This window comes from Suncus etruscus, chromosome 13 (assembly GCF_024139225.1).
Source record: "Suncus etruscus isolate mSunEtr1 chromosome 13, mSunEtr1.pri.cur, whole genome shotgun sequence".
NCBI lineage: Eukaryota > Metazoa > Chordata > Mammalia > Eulipotyphla > Soricidae > Suncus > Suncus etruscus.
Genome location: NC_064860.1, coordinates 27,910,193 through 27,925,805, shown reverse-complemented (window position 1 = coordinate 27,925,805; position 15,613 = coordinate 27,910,193). Strand labels below are relative to the sequence as shown.

Below are 15,613 nucleotides of genomic sequence, written 5' to 3'. Positions count from 1 at the left end.
TGGTTTTGGTGAGATTTGGCTCAGTTGAAAAAAAAAAAAAAAGGTTGCCGACCACTGCCCTAGTTTAATCTTAGCTCAGGTACATAGTTTGTGAGAATTTCCAGGAGTGATCCCCTGAACACAAAGAGTTAAGTAAGCCCTGAGTACAGCTGCATGTGTCACCAAAAAATAAAAAACAAAAAAACAAAAAACAAACCCCCCCCACAGAGATAAATACATAAAAGAATAAAAATAAATAAATAAATAAATAAATAAAAGAATGGTGAAAGAGTGTCTAACAGATCCCACTCACACTCCAGGAATAGAGAAATTACACAGTAGGGGCAGAGCAGAATTCATAAAGGCCATCTTAGAATATTTTTGTGTTCTAAGATCAGGTAATTTTCCTATAAACATGGTATCTGTAAAAGAATGTTCACAGTAGCATGGTTTGTAGTAGTAAAACTATTGCTCTGAAAACTTTTAAATGGCTCATTATAGAAATATATATTCAGAGATATTAAAAATAACACATCTTGCATGATATGGTAATTTTTTGGTAAAAGTAACAAATATATGTATACTAGTCTTATTTCAGCAATGGTCTGTTGTCTTGTACAAATCTTACCACTACCAAGAACAACTTGACAAAATATTACAAAACCAAAACCAAAACCAAACCAAAACAGAAGAACATTAAGGCACTACAGAATCACCTAGGCTATGAGAATTTGTGGTTTCAAGGTTTGGAAGAAAAGGGACACCATGAGAGGTGAACCTGACATTTGTCATCACTTGATCTCAAAGCTGTGGTGGAAAAACTGAGAAGAGCTTTTGGCTGTCTCATGGAGCTGAAGTGGCTGAAGATCTTAGGAATGACCCTAGTAAATATAAATACCTTAGTCTTTTGACTGGCCCCTTAAAAGGGATAACCTAGTTAAAAATAAGGGTGAACTGGAAACAAACTTGCTTCCACACAGACAAGCCCACTCAGTCCTCATTGGAACAAAGAGATCTGATCTCAATATAGCTAGAGTCAAGTATATTTGCCTTAAGTGTCTCCCTTAGAACACATTTTCTTTCCCTAGTCTCCTTGCAGGAATTCAACTGATTCTACTATACATGCTAAGGAGAATAAACTCACTGCTGAGGGATGAAGGACAAAGAAACAGTGATTACCAGGATTTAGGTGGTGTGGTCATCTTTCCATTCTTATGAAAATTTCATCAACCCATTCTTTCCACCATGTTTCTTCATGGATATTGTTTTATATTTATTATTATTATTATTATTATTATTATTATTATTATCGCTGTTTGAACTACACCCAGCGATGTTCAGGAGTTGCTCAGAGATTGAACCTGGTGGGGGCCCTGCAAGGCAATTGTTATACCTGCTGTACTATTTCTCTGGTTTCTGAGTGTTTTATTTATTTTGTATTTTGGGGCCATATCTGGGGGTGCTTACAGCTCTTACTCCTGGCTCTGTATTCAGGTAATATACTTCTGGTGGGCTTTGGGTACCATATGGGATACTATGCACAAGGATCAGCTGTTTTCAAGGCAAATACTTGCTATGCTATTGCTCTTTCTCCAATTTATAGGTAGACACATGTGAGACTATTTCAGTGACTTCAGAATGTCTGAAAGTCTTTCTTCCTTTTTTTGTGTGATATTTTTGGACCACACCACGTGGTACTCAGGGGGTTACTCGTGGCTCCTGGCTCTGTACTCAGAAATTACTCCTGGAAGGCTTGGGGGCCATATGGGATGCCAGGAATCAAAACTGGGTTGGCCATGTGCAATAAAATGTCCTTCTTGCTGTGCTATCACTCCTGCCCCGGGTTTTTCTTCTTTTGAAATCACTGCTCAAAATGATTGTTACAGAAGAAAAAAATAACTGTAACAGCTACTTGCCCCTCATTTTTTTGAGTACACAATGGGAGTAAAGCAAGTATTTATATATTACTTTATTTCTTTTTTTAATTTTTTAATTTTTTTATTTTGAATTATGAGAACAAAGATGCAAAGAAAGAGGACAAGTTAAAGTTACAGTGGAAGGACAATCACCCATAACATAATTCTCAGAAGAAGTCCCGTTGCTGATATCTTAACTTTGAACTTTCAGCCAAAGAACATTAAGATAAATAAAACAGAATCCATGTACAATTACTTTCTCCCTCAAGCCCCCAGATTGTAACACATTATAATATTTCTTAACAGCACACAAGGTAATCTAAAGCCATAAAACTTACATAACTCCTTAAACATTAGAGGCATAGTAATTTTTACATTTCCATGTACTTGCATTTAGCTTAAGTTAACCTCAAATTTTAAGTGTTTTTTTTTTTTTTAAGGATTAGAGTCAAAGTAGCACAGTAAAAACGGTGTTAAAAGAGTGGCAATTGTTGTTTGCATAGGCCCACCAAAATATGAGAGGCATGGAAAGGAATAACCTTGGCCTAAATACAAAGAGATCCTACCCCTGAAGTTTCCTGGCATAAGACCAACTCTAGGCTCCAGGCAAGCTAGATCGTCCAATCCAAGACACACTTTTCACACAGTCTCTGTTGTTGGTATCATGTTTCTGTATTAAAGATCCTGGAATCTGCATATCCTACATTGAAGTCAGGATGTGGAGTGTCCTCTCGTTTCACCTCACCATTAAAGGGCAATGCAGGAAGCCCTGTCCTGTAAGCAAGTCGTTGTTGTTAAGTCTTCTCAGTATTAAGGGAAGTCTCTTTTGAGCAGGTCGATGTCTGAGCAGTGGTAGGGTCTTCCGTGGTAGAGGATTGCTTCCAGGTGATGTTATAGACAAACCTGGACGTTTCATGGATGGCTTCCCTGGTTCAGGGGTGAATGGAAAATGCCCTTTCTTCTGAGGCCTGTGCCAGGTCATTATGTCAATGTTCAGTATGTAAGGTCCCTTTGCACTACAAGATTTGTGTATTCCAATCTCTATTAGATAGGATCTTATTTGTATGTATAATATTTTCTCATTTTAATGTGCCTATGTAAAAAAGGAGCAATGCCATGTGGCGTTATTGGTGCATATGGGGCGTTATTGGTGCATATGGGGGACATAAGAACAAGTCCAATAATCCCCATGACATGGTTCAATCATAAGCATTAAACTGGGGGACTCTTTCACCAAAATTCCTTGTTGAACAGCTCATAAAGAGAAGATAAAAAGTGGTTAGAATCGTCACTGTATAAGAGAATATTTAGTAAGACTTATAGTTGTCAGAGAAAAACAAAATATTCTAAAGACATACGTGTCCATTTTATGTCTTTTGAAACAGTTCAGGGTTGTTACACACAATGCACGGCTTTGGTCTGTGATTAGGATTGTGCAATACTAAAGTAAAAAAGAGTAATGTGGGTTAGTGATGTTTGGGTGAGAGAGTTAAGGAGTAAAAATGAGCTTTAAAGGGGTGTGGAAAAGAGCAGAATACAAAATGGACATTCTGGATACGCAAAACATAACATAAAGATAAGAAATACTCTTAATACAAGCAGAAGGCTTATCAAGGCTCCCAGTGCACCCAAGTTAGGGAGAATGCCTTCCACATGGGGTCTCCCCCAACCCCATGCCGTCTAGGGCTAGCCTCCAGCTCAAGAGAGGATAGAGAGAGAGCCGGAAGCCAGGATCTGCCTGCCCTACACCCTGTGCCCTTCACTCCCTAGAGCTGAGGGAAGGGCGGGGAAAGCTTGTGACCCCATCCAGGAGGGACCCCCGACACCCACCTTGTCTGGCCGCGGGGGCTACCACCCCATATTTCTTAATGCTATTTGGAATTTCTCATACATTATGAGTGAAAAGGGATGATAATACTAAAGACAATAAAGTATCCAAAAAGATTTAGCAAATGAGCAGTATGAATTGTTCAAATGAACAATATGAACTTCTGAGACACATAAGAAGTTGATTTTTAACAAATTGGACTGCTCCTTGGGTTGTACCAACTCTATCAGAAACTAGATGTAGACAAAGGACTGATCTGCCAGGAAAACCTATCTACAAGAGAGGTTTACAGAGGTAACCTTTGCAACTCAGGCTGAGAGCACTGTTTAGTCATTTTCCACACTTGCCACAAATTAACTGTAAATGACGGCCTTAGCTAGAAAATTATTTAAAAAATGTTTTTCAGAATTGTAATTAGTTACTAGTAACTATAATCGTGATTATAGTTGGGTTGTAGGATTACAATATTCCAACACCAATTCCATCATCAGTTACTTCTCCACCAGTGCTCTCCCATTTCACTCCCATCTCATCCTCTGCCTGCCAGCTGGACACATTTCAAAGTTTTATGATTGCATTTTAGATCTTCTATTTTTAGTGTTACTGAGTCTGTACTTTGGATATATACATATATATGTATGTATATATACATATATATATATATACATATATACACTCTCCCACATCACGAATATAACCAAAGACCCTGACTTCGTATCCTCTATGACTTCCTCTGCAAGAACCCTCCTCCCTCTTGGCCCCTCTCTGCCTCCTGCTTAGCGCAAGAGCAGCTAGCGTAAACCCCTAAGAAAACTACATCTCCCGATAGACTGTGCGGCTCAGCGGCTGAGGTGAAGTGCGCAGGCGCGCGGGCCAGCCCCTGCGCGCAGGCGCTCTGCGCATGCCGGCTGTGCTTTGGCTTCGCGGCTGGGTGTGCTGAGGCAGAGAGCGAGGCCTAGTGGAGCCACCGGCGCGGGGCGGCGCGAGCCGGCTTGTGGAGGTTTGTGCTTGAAAAGGGACGGCGGAAGGACGCCTCACGTCCCAGCGGCACCGGCTCGGGTCGCCTGGAGCCAGCCTGGTGAGTGCGAGGGACCCGCGGCCCCTCCCCTCCCCCTCCCTCTCCCGCCCGTGGATCCGGCGAGCGAAAGCCCTTGGCGGGACCCGTGAGGCTCCAGAGCGGCTCGCGAGCTCGGGCCGCGCGCGCTGCGTCGGTGCGTCACGGGCCTCGGGTGTCCTTTGAGGGCGGCTGGGGGCAGGGCGGGCCGGCTCGCCGGCTGGTTGGTGCGTCTTGGGGCGGCGGCGCTGGGGACTGCGGGGAGTGAGGCGGCAACTAGCCTGAGCTGGAGTGGGGTACGCAAAAAATAACCCTGCCTGGTGGAAGGGGACCCTCTCCGGCACCCGCAGTTGCCGCCCGAGTCTGGCTTTGGTGGCGGGCGGCGGCGGATGTGTACGGATGCCATAACAACCCGGGCCTGCCTGGAGGCTGACAGGGCAGGGGTGTGGTAGGCCATTGCAGCGACGACCCTGCAACATCGGAGCCCAGTGAAGAGAAGAGGACCCAGAGGAGGAGAAGGAACGCTGGCGCCCGTCCATCTCTCCAGAAGAGCCGACCTTTTCACCTAGACACATCTAAACGTTCATTATTTTATTGGGGGCCACACCCAGCTGTGCCCCAGGATCGCTTTTTCCATGCCTCACTAAGGATTCGAACCAGCTACAGAGCCCAAAAAGTGCCTGCCCATTCACTGTACTTCCCCCCGCCTTTGGCCTCCCAGATTCATTTATTTATATTTATTTATTGATTGTTTGATCGATCGGTAACACCCAGCAGTGCTCAGGGTTCTACACTCAGAAATCGCTCCTGGGACCATATGGGATGCTGGGATTCGAACCAACCTTCTGCATGCAAGGCAAACCTTGCCACACCTCCATGCTATCTCTCTGGCCCAGAATCTTTTTGCACCGGTGAAAGGGGGGTGTTCTGTTTATGACTGAACCCCAACGACAATCATGCTTGGAATCATGGTGCTTAAATAAAGATTTTATTAAAAAGAAGAAAAAAATAGAATCTTGTTCTAAAATAAATACTACTGCACGGTATTGGGTGACTTTCCACCCTATTTTTCCTTCAGAAATAGTTCCTCATAGCTTTCATTTCTTCTTTGACGTTTTTAGGTAGGTTCTTCATTCTCTCCGCAAACTGTTGGTTCTAGGCTCTCTTAACCTTTATGCAGTATTTTTTTTTTCAATTTTTTATGCCCCCCCCCCATCTTTTATTTTTTAAAAGATCATCACCTGACAGTTGTCAGTGCTTATTTCTTGCTCTGGGTTCAGGGATTACTTCTGGCAATCTCAGGGTTATGTGGTTCCTGTGATCAAACTCTCACCATTTGACTCTCCTGCCCACATTTGTATGTGTAATTGTTTTGAATTAAAAATTCATCTACTGTGACTTGTTCTTGCCATTTTGTAATATCTTGAAAATAATACATAAGTTGTTTTCTCTTTCATTTTTTTTACATTGTTGAGATGGATTTTTTTTTTTTTTTTTGAGGGGACACGGTTTCAATCAGGCTTGCCTGTGCTGGTGATTGAACTTGGGGTTGGTTGTATCCAGGGCAAGTGCCTTAACTCCCTTACTATTTCTTGGCCAGAAGATGGAACTTTTAGGTTTTCAAAGGAAAAGGTTACTTTTCAAATAAGGGCTACTTTATTTTTACTGATAGTTTTGGAAGATCCAGACTGAATTGCGTAATTTTTTTTTTTAAGATGGAGAGAGTAACATTGGATTTCTTTCCTTCCAGGGATTGTGTTAAAATACTTTGTTACTACCGTTAAGACCTGCAAGTCTGAAAAGATAATTGACCTCTCTTTATAAATAATTTCTTCTGAGAAATAAAGAACAAAAGAAACATAAATACAAAAAAAATACTTTGTTAAAATATTTAATTTGTACAGTTGCAGAAGTGGATGTTAGTTTTTTCCATTTAACTTAAAAACTCATTGAAGATTAGAGAATGACTTAACTTTGAGCTCTTAGAACTAGACTATGAACTCCAAGTCACTGCTATTTTAAGAAATTTTTCTGGGCTGAGAATGTGACTTAGTGGGAGTCTTCTTACCTTACATGTGTTCCATCTATCCCCAACAAGGAAAAAATAAAACTTTTTCTCCTCTCCTCTCATACTCATTGTGTTTTCCTTTGATCCATTAGTTTTGGGAACACAATGTAGTAATCTCGTGCTGCCCTGAGACTGAAGGTGTAAGGATGATTAAGATATCCTTGCCTCTGGGGCTGGAGAGATATAGCACAGCAGCCTTTGCTTTGCAAGCAGGGGATCCAAGTCCGGGCCTCCCATATGGTCCCCGGTGTCTGCCAGGAGCTATTTCTGAGCAGATAGCTAGGAGTAATCCCTGAGCACCGCAGGGTGTTGCCCAAAAACCAAAAAACAAACGAACAACAACAAAAAAGATATCCTTGCTTCTGTCATGAATTTTATAGTATTGCAGGGGAGACTAGCAATATAGATATTGACATGGCATTTTATTAGCCATTGGGCAGGAACTATGAATTACTCTACCATATATCCATAAATCCAGATAAATTCAAATGAAAATTAGTCACAGGTATTTTCAGTCTAGTAGAGAAACTAAAATACATTTTTACTTGCAGAATGCTGCTTTAGATCCCCACTGGAGATAACATTTACAGATTAATAGTATTTATCTTGAACTTTATTTAGGATTGGCACCCAAAAGGTATTGAAAAAGATCTTCATTGTTATCCAGAAACTTCTAACATTATTTTATTTTAAAATTTATTTTTGGATTTGTATCACATCCAGCTGTGTTCAGGACTTTAGACCTGACTCTGCTCAAGGGTCACTCTGGTGCTGGGGATAGAACCCTTGTTCGCTCAGTTCAAGATAAGGGCAAGGACTTAACTTTTTTGGTTTATTTATTTGGGGGTGGGGGGGGCACAACAAGTGCTGCTCTGCTTTACTCTTGGTTGGCTCTGCACTCAGAAATCATTCCTGGCTAGGTTGAATCTGGGTTGGCTGTGTGCAAGGCAAATGCTCTACCTGCTGTGTATCACTCCTGCTCTGGTTCTTTTTATATTTATAGGTCCTTATAAAATTAGAGACCTTTGTCTTAGCAGCAGAATATGTGCCTTGCATATGTGAGGTCCTGTTTTCCATTCCCAGCTCAACAAATAAATAAGCTAGAGACAAGTTTCTTTTTAAGATTGCAGTAACAGGCCTTTTTCTTTTATTTTTTTTCTTTGTTTTTTTGTTTGTTTGTTTGTTTAATCATTGTAAGCTATGCTTACACTTTCTCTTTACATTTTGCCTGTCAGGAGGCTCAGAGATGTGTTCTGTAGTTTTCCTTAGCCTCAACTATATTATTACTTATACCAGGTAGTCTCTTAAATTGTTTTCAGTTGATTCCTGGACTCTTGTTTTGCTTTTACTTTTTAGATTTGAGAGAGGGCTCTTACCTTATTTTTTAATCTCCAGTGTTTTAGCCTGATGCTTGTTGAATAAGGATAATCAACTTAGTTTGTGTTATTTGCTGTTGTCAGGTTGTTTTTAGAAGAATGTACAAATGAATATTTTGTATGAAAGCAATGAATATTTTAGCCTTACCCTATAACTGAGGCAGTGATTATTACTCTTTGTCTTAAGATCTCTGTACTTTGCAAAAGATGAGTCAAGACATTAGAATGACAGACAACATTGAAAATCGCAAGCAATTTAGTTGTTTTGTTGAGCTGACTTTATTTTTGTTGTAGGAAACAGGAGGGGACTTTAAGCCAAAAGTGGGTAACAGATACTATACCAGAAAGTTCTGAGACCTTATAGTAAAAGAGTAAGGATTAAGATTGATGGAATAATTAGGTTTATTTAAATTCTATTTTTTTGTGCTTTGGGCCACACCCAGAAGTGCTCAGGGGTTTCTCCTGACTCTGCACTTCTTGTAGCAGTGCTCTGGGGACCATTTTGGGATGTAGGAGATTGAGCCTGGTATAGCTACATGCACGGCAACTGCTCTATCTGCTGTAGATAGATATTTAAAAAAATTTAATTTTTTTGAAAAACAAGCAAAACGTTATGACCCTGCAAAGCAAACCTAAGAGATTAAAATGGTTCTAATCTAATGTAATTGACAAATTGAGATAATTCCTTTTTGGGAGGGGTTTGGGTCACACCCCGGCAGTGCTCAGGGGTTACTCCTGGCTCTGTGTCAGAAATGCTTCTGGCAGGCTTTGGGGACCATATGGGATGTTGGGGCTCGAACCCTGTTTTGCAAGGCAAAACGCCCAGCCCTTGTGCTATCACTCCAGCCCAAATTGATATAATTCTTGAAAGCACACAGTAATCCATCATCTGGATAAGAGGAGAAATTTCTCTCATATAACAAGTCTGCGTAGTCATCACCACTGATGAGAAAGGATCTGTGCTGAATAGTCTAGAAGTCTTTTACTTTATGACCAGCAAGTTGGCTAGAGGGTAGAAGGGGAGTTTGTAGCTCGTGAACAGAAAGGCAGAATGTACTCCTGTCTTTAATGGGTCAAGTACTACATCAGGTGCTTTCATTTATTCTTGCAAAACCATTTTGAAGGGTGATTACAAATACAGGGTGGGAGATTAGGTAACTTGCCCTACTTTTCAGAGTTAAGTGTCGGAGTGGCAATTGAGAGTTACCCATACTATATTCACTTCAGTCATTAAAGTTTGATTTTGTCTTTATTTCTGATTCAGTCTCCAGAATAAACTAGATGTAGTTTTAACATCTTGAAATGATAGTGAAAATCAAATTTAAAAAAGGCTAAAAAGATGTTAATGTGCCATTATTGCTATTAAACTTACATTTTAATTAGCTCTTAGAAAACAACTGTCCCTGCTCCAATTTTTTTTGTTTATTTTTTTGTTTTCATTTTGGGCCACACCCAAAATGTGCAAAGGGGTTACTCCTGGCTCTGTGCTCAGAAATTGTTCCTTGCAGACCAGATGGGACGAGATGGAATGCGGGGGATACAACCTGGGTAGGTCCCAGGTTGTCAGCGTACAAGGCCAAGGCCCTATTACTATGGCTATCACTCCAGCCTTCCAATCTCTGCTCTTTACAACTATCATTTTCCAGCTGTTTTCTTTCATATTTATAAATAACTTGCTTTTCATGCTATTTCTTGATAGATTAATTTTAGATATTACTGATTTTCTTCCACATTAATATACTGCCTCACCCATTCACCCAGTATAAATTCCAATATAATTATCACAGGTGTTTGCTAAGTCAATATGCTTTGTGTCTGCAATATTATGTAACTATGTAAATTTTCACAGCTGAACTATGATGCAGTATGATATCTTTTCTACTTAGCCAATTTTTGTCTACTTAGTAATTTTTGCCTTTAAAAATGTCTCCTTTAATTTCACAACAGTTATTCTTGAACCCTCTTTATATGCAATTTGATTTGGATATTTATTACCTAGCTATATTTTTTGACTATTAATCCCAGAAGTTCTCTTTACATGTTAAAATTCTCTCTGTCCCACCTTCTATATTCAATCTCTCAATTCCTATGTTTTCTTAACTTCTTGAGAAAGGAGATCTGGAAAGTAAAAATGTTGTGAGATCTTATATGACAGAAAAAAAAAAAAGTCCTTATGTTTACTTTAACATTTTATCCATCGATTGGGCAGAAAATCTTAGACTTCAGAAGTTGTAAGACAGAGCTTTATAGCTTTCTGCACCGCAGTGTTGCTATCACAGCCTAAAGCTGTTCTGATCTTCTTTTGTCTGTGACCTTCTCAGTCTGTCTTTCTCTGTAGAATCATAGGATATTTTTAACCAAGGAATTCCATAATGAGGTGCCTAGATATGGATTTATTATTACTGAATGTCTGGTAAAGAATTTTAAATTAAATATACTTATCAGTTCTTCATACATTATTATCAGTTCATTCAACAACCTTATTTTTTCACTTCTGAGCCCAAATTCCTTTATTATTCACAGGAGACACTCTCTCCATTATTGCTAATTAATTTCTTGTTAACTACAAACTGTTGTGAAATATGTAGTGGTATGTGTATTTAATTTATATATTGTGTTAACAGATCTTGTCCCTTTTTCTCTCCTTTGTATTATTTGAACAACTTTTTGATTTGTTATATAGATGCCTAGCTGACAGTATAAATATTCTCCATAATATTCATATATCACATTTTATTATTTTATTCTCTAATATTAGACACCAACTTTCTGATACCAGATATACCTGTAGTAGGGGTCTGAGCAGTAGCACAGTGGGCAAGGTGTTTGCCTTGCATGAGGCCAACCTGCATTCAATCAGTATCCTATATGGTCCCCTGAGCTTGCCAGGAGTATCCCTTGTGTGACCCCAACACCCCGCCCCACTCCCAAATACAGATTTTTCTTTTAATAATGTCTCTTTTGTCCTTCTTTTTGGTTTGCAGGCTTTGTGGAGATTAAATTTGAATGCTCTATTGAGTCTAGACTTGGAAATATCTTGTAAAAAATGTCACCTATCTCATTTTTATTATGTCTTTCAGGACTTGGATGAATACTTTTTATTTAAAGTTTTAAAATATTTTCCCCCTCTGGCCAGGGTGATCAGAGTGCATGTTTTGCATGTAGTAATTCCTGGTTTGATTCCCTTAATAATTAACCCCTGAGCATTACCTGGAGATATCTACCCCAAGAACCAAATTGACCCCTGAGCACTTCCTGTCGGTATCTATTCCCTAGAACCATTGGATATGTCCTAAACTCCCTCCTGCCCGAATACCCAGTCCTTGCTCCTTTTGTGTGATTACTGAGGATCCTGCATTTGGTTGTTTTTGTATACTTAATGTTGCTGCTCTGGCACACTTTGGTTGCTCTGTAGGGTGAGGGGATGGTACTTGCACATTGTGTGGTGTGCTGGAATATCAGATGCTTGTTATGTCAGTACTATTTTGATGCACTCACCATGGGGGCAAGAGCCAGGCACCAAGCCTATGCTTTTAAAGCAGGCACCCTACCACTGGACTGTCCTCATGCCTCTAAATGGAATGTCAAAATTTGATACTCTGTTTCTTTGATTTTTATCTTAAATTATCGAATTTTTGTTTTTTTCTTAGAATTTGAGTATTATAACTCTTCTTACGGTATTTTTAAAATTATCTTGCCCTTCTAGTCATCATAATTTACTTTCTGTTTTGTTCTCTGAGAAGATATCCTCCAGAGCAGTTTATTTTCCTATTCCAGTTATTTCCTATCCAGTTATTATTCCTATTTTTTTTAGTTTTGTCTAACAGAATATCATATAATTGTAAATCATGTACATGTGTTTTTAAGTCTCATTGTGAAACATATTAAAAGATAAGAAAAGGAGAGTACTATATCGACCTTTAATTTGTAGGTAGTGGTGTTTAAGTAAAGTTAGCAGAATTAAAATAGATGTTATATCATGTCTAAGTTTGTTTATTCTAGGAAGATTTTGTTAATGAAGTTTATATTTTAATAGGTCAGTGATCATGCCCAAAATTTTAATAACTACTAAAAAGCAATCAATATGATTGTATATGCATTCCTAATTTTAAAATACTAATATCACATAACTAGAATAAATTTCTGGTAAAAATCATGATGACATAGCCACTTTGAAAATACTTTGACAATTTCTTATAAAGTTAAACCTATATTATATACCAAGTTACCCAGCAGTCTTGCTTTTAGGTTTATACTCAGGAGAAATTAAAATATTGTATGGACAAAAACGTTCTGAATGTTTTATTTATTCATTTATTTATTTATTTAATTTATGTATAATGTCCCAAACTGAAAACAGCAAAATGTCTACAAATTGGTTTACAAATTGTGTAATATAGTAAAAGGGATGAATTACCAGTAGATGCCACAACATGCCAAATCATGGTTAATTGTAAAAGAAACCATTCAAAAGAAAAAACTATTTTTTTTTTTTACTAGAAAGGGACTGACAGGATCTTTTATAGTGAAGACAGTATTCTTTACATTGTATCTTTCACTTGTGACACAATTCATGTAAAAATAGTAAGGTCGGTAAACCTACCGCTTGTACCACCGCTTCAGCCCCTAATTTCTTTAGTTTATGAATTGAATGCTATCTGAATGATACAATTTATTTTTCTTAAAAGGGAAACAATAACTGAACCAAGAGATCAGCCATTTTTAATCCCTGAACTTTACCATCTTTACTTAATGTGGGCCTCAGAGAATGTTGTTACTATTTTGATTCTATTGGTATTTAGTATATTAGAAATTAAATGGGGAGAAGGTTCCCAGCTCGTGTTTAGGAAATCTCAGCCAGTCCTAGCAGTACTCAGCCTCATTGTCAAGGTGCTAGCCTTTCAGTGCTTCAATACTCAGACTAACAATGATGCAGAGCTGCTCGGGCCATGAAGCCACACCTGCAAATACTCAGGGACCATGTGCTGTGGATTGAACTCAGGGCCTCGTGCACAGGCATGTGCTCCAGTCCTTTGCTCTTTGTCTCCAGCATCTAAAACAAAATTTATAACATGGACATTTGCTGTACACATTTAGATAGCAGAGTGATGATAACATGAAATTACAAACAATTATATCTTAGGTAAGGAAAACTGGAATCAGTCATGGTTTAGTGATGTGACCTGATAAGTCTGTACTGGATATTTTGGCGGCATTATTTACTTTTACATACTTTTTGAAGCTTAAGGCTTCATTTAAACTAAAATTTATGGAAGTTGTAATATACATACACAGATGCACACACAAACACACACACAGGGCCAGGGAGATAATACAGGGGATAATGTAATTACTTTGCATGTGGTTGACTTGGATTGTTTCCTGGCATTGCATATGATCTGAGGACTACAGGAGTGGCCCCCTGAGTACAGAGTCCTGCTTTGCTGGATGTGTCTCCCAAACCAAAATAAATAAAAATATATGATAGAGTATTGATTACACAGATGTGATGGAAAATTTGTGACAAATGAAATTACCAGTGATGTATAGAATCTGGTTATTGGGGCCAGAGAGATAGCATGGAGGTAAGGCGTTTGCCTTTCATGCAGAAGGACAGCGGTTTGAATCCCGGGATCCCATATGGTTCCCCGAGCCTGCCAGGAGCGATTTCTGAGTGTAGAGCCAGGAGTAACCCCTGAGTGCTGCCAGGTGTGACCCAAAAACCAAAAAAAAAAAAAAAAAAAAGAATCTGGTATCATGGTATAAAATTTACTATATTAAAATATATTTAGGGGGACAGAGAATAGTACAGTGTGTACAGCGTTTGCCTTGCACATGGCTGACCCTGGTTCAATCGCCGGCATTCTATATGGCTTCTGAGCCTGCCAGGAGTGATTCCTGAATGCAGAGATAGGAGGTAACTTCTGAGCAGTGTTGCGTGTGGCCCCAAAACAAAATCAATAGAGTAAAAACACTTAGTTTTATTTATATTGATGTAAAAGTTGTTTGTTGTTGAAGCAGAGTGCAGAACTGTATGTATATTTAGTAATCTGTGTACAGTTAAAAACAATCTAAAGAATTTGTGTATATTTGTGTATATGCAAATATCATTTCTTAATTTAAACATTGATTTATAAAGTTTTTCATAATACATTTGTTGTTTTGGGGGTAAGGAGTATTTTGCCCACACCCAGCTATGCATTAGGGTAACTCTGGGCTCTGCACTCAGGAATCATTACTGGTGAGTTTGAGGGACCATATACTAAAATAATGGTCTTTCTGTAGATTTGTCATGTATCCTAAATGTAAGTCACAACAATTTTCTTTATAACAGCATCAAAATATTAAAATTAAGAATGCACATAACAATAGACATGGAAAACACTTGAAGAAACTGCAAAGCATTTTTAAAGACATTAAAGAGAACCTAAATAAACAGGAAAAAAGACCCCATCATTGGAATGGGAGGGTCTAATATTAATAGAAGGTCTAATATTAAAGTGACAGCATTCCCCAAATTGACCCATAAATTCAGTGTATAATTAATATCAGAATCCCAACTAACTGCATTGTAGAGTCTGGCAAACTGATTTTACACTTCTTCAGAAGTTGCAGGATATCAAGAAAAACCAAAACAAACAGTCTTATAAAACAATACAATAGGAGGATTAAACTTCCTAATTGCAAAACTTAATCCTGGATATCAGGAGATAGTACAGTATTTAGAGTACATTTAACCAGAGTTCTGTTTTCAAGCATTGCTGTGCAACTCGGCCTCAAAGCATTCCTCCGCTGGAGGAGCCCTACACCACTATTATAACCTGGTATCCCTGTTATCTTGGAACTGGATCAACATGACAGTTTGATGGAGCTCCTGGATCCAAATACTATAAAAAATGGTAATCAAGGATCAAGGAAAGGGGTAGAAGGCAATATTTGGGGCCCCTTAAGTCTCGTATGGTGGTGTCTTTTCCCATGGAAAATCTAAGTGGCAGCTCCTTGAATATATATGATTAAGCAATTTGGTTTCTATATGTATATCCAAGAGAAATGATACCATCTTTGGAAAACTTGTCTATACATATTTATGGAAGTATTTATCATTATAACATCTAAATGTGGAAAGAACCCAAATGTTTATCAGCTGATTAGTAGTTAATATGAAAAATATTCATACAATAGGATGTTACCATTGAGTAGGAATGAAGTATTGAAATGTATATGTTGGACACAAATGAACTCTGAAAGTTTTTTTAGGTTAAATAAAAAACTGGGCATACGTGATAACACCATAATTATGTTCAGTGGAATGTTCCAGAATAATAGCTAAATAATGTGAATTTTTTAGTCATGAATACCAGTTCAGTATCAGTTCAAACTGGTTTTGGTTGC

At 38.6% G+C, this 15,613-nt stretch overlaps 2 protein-coding genes across 2 annotated transcripts in view; one reads left to right on the top strand and one right to left on the bottom strand.

The window, feature by feature from the left end:
* Positions 1-15,613, bottom strand: part of FAM162A (family with sequence similarity 162 member A) — a 497,431-nt gene that overhangs the window by 392,732 nt on the left and 89,086 nt on the right. The window lies entirely within an intron of this gene.
* The window catches only part of KPNA1 (karyopherin subunit alpha 1), a 58,247-nt gene continuing 47,256 nt past the window's right edge, over positions 4,623-15,613 (top strand). The window contains exon 1 of the mRNA XM_049785920.1: positions 4,623-4,801. The gene's annotated coding sequence lies outside the window, so the exon portion shown is untranslated. The remainder of the gene's footprint in view (positions 4,802-15,613) is intronic.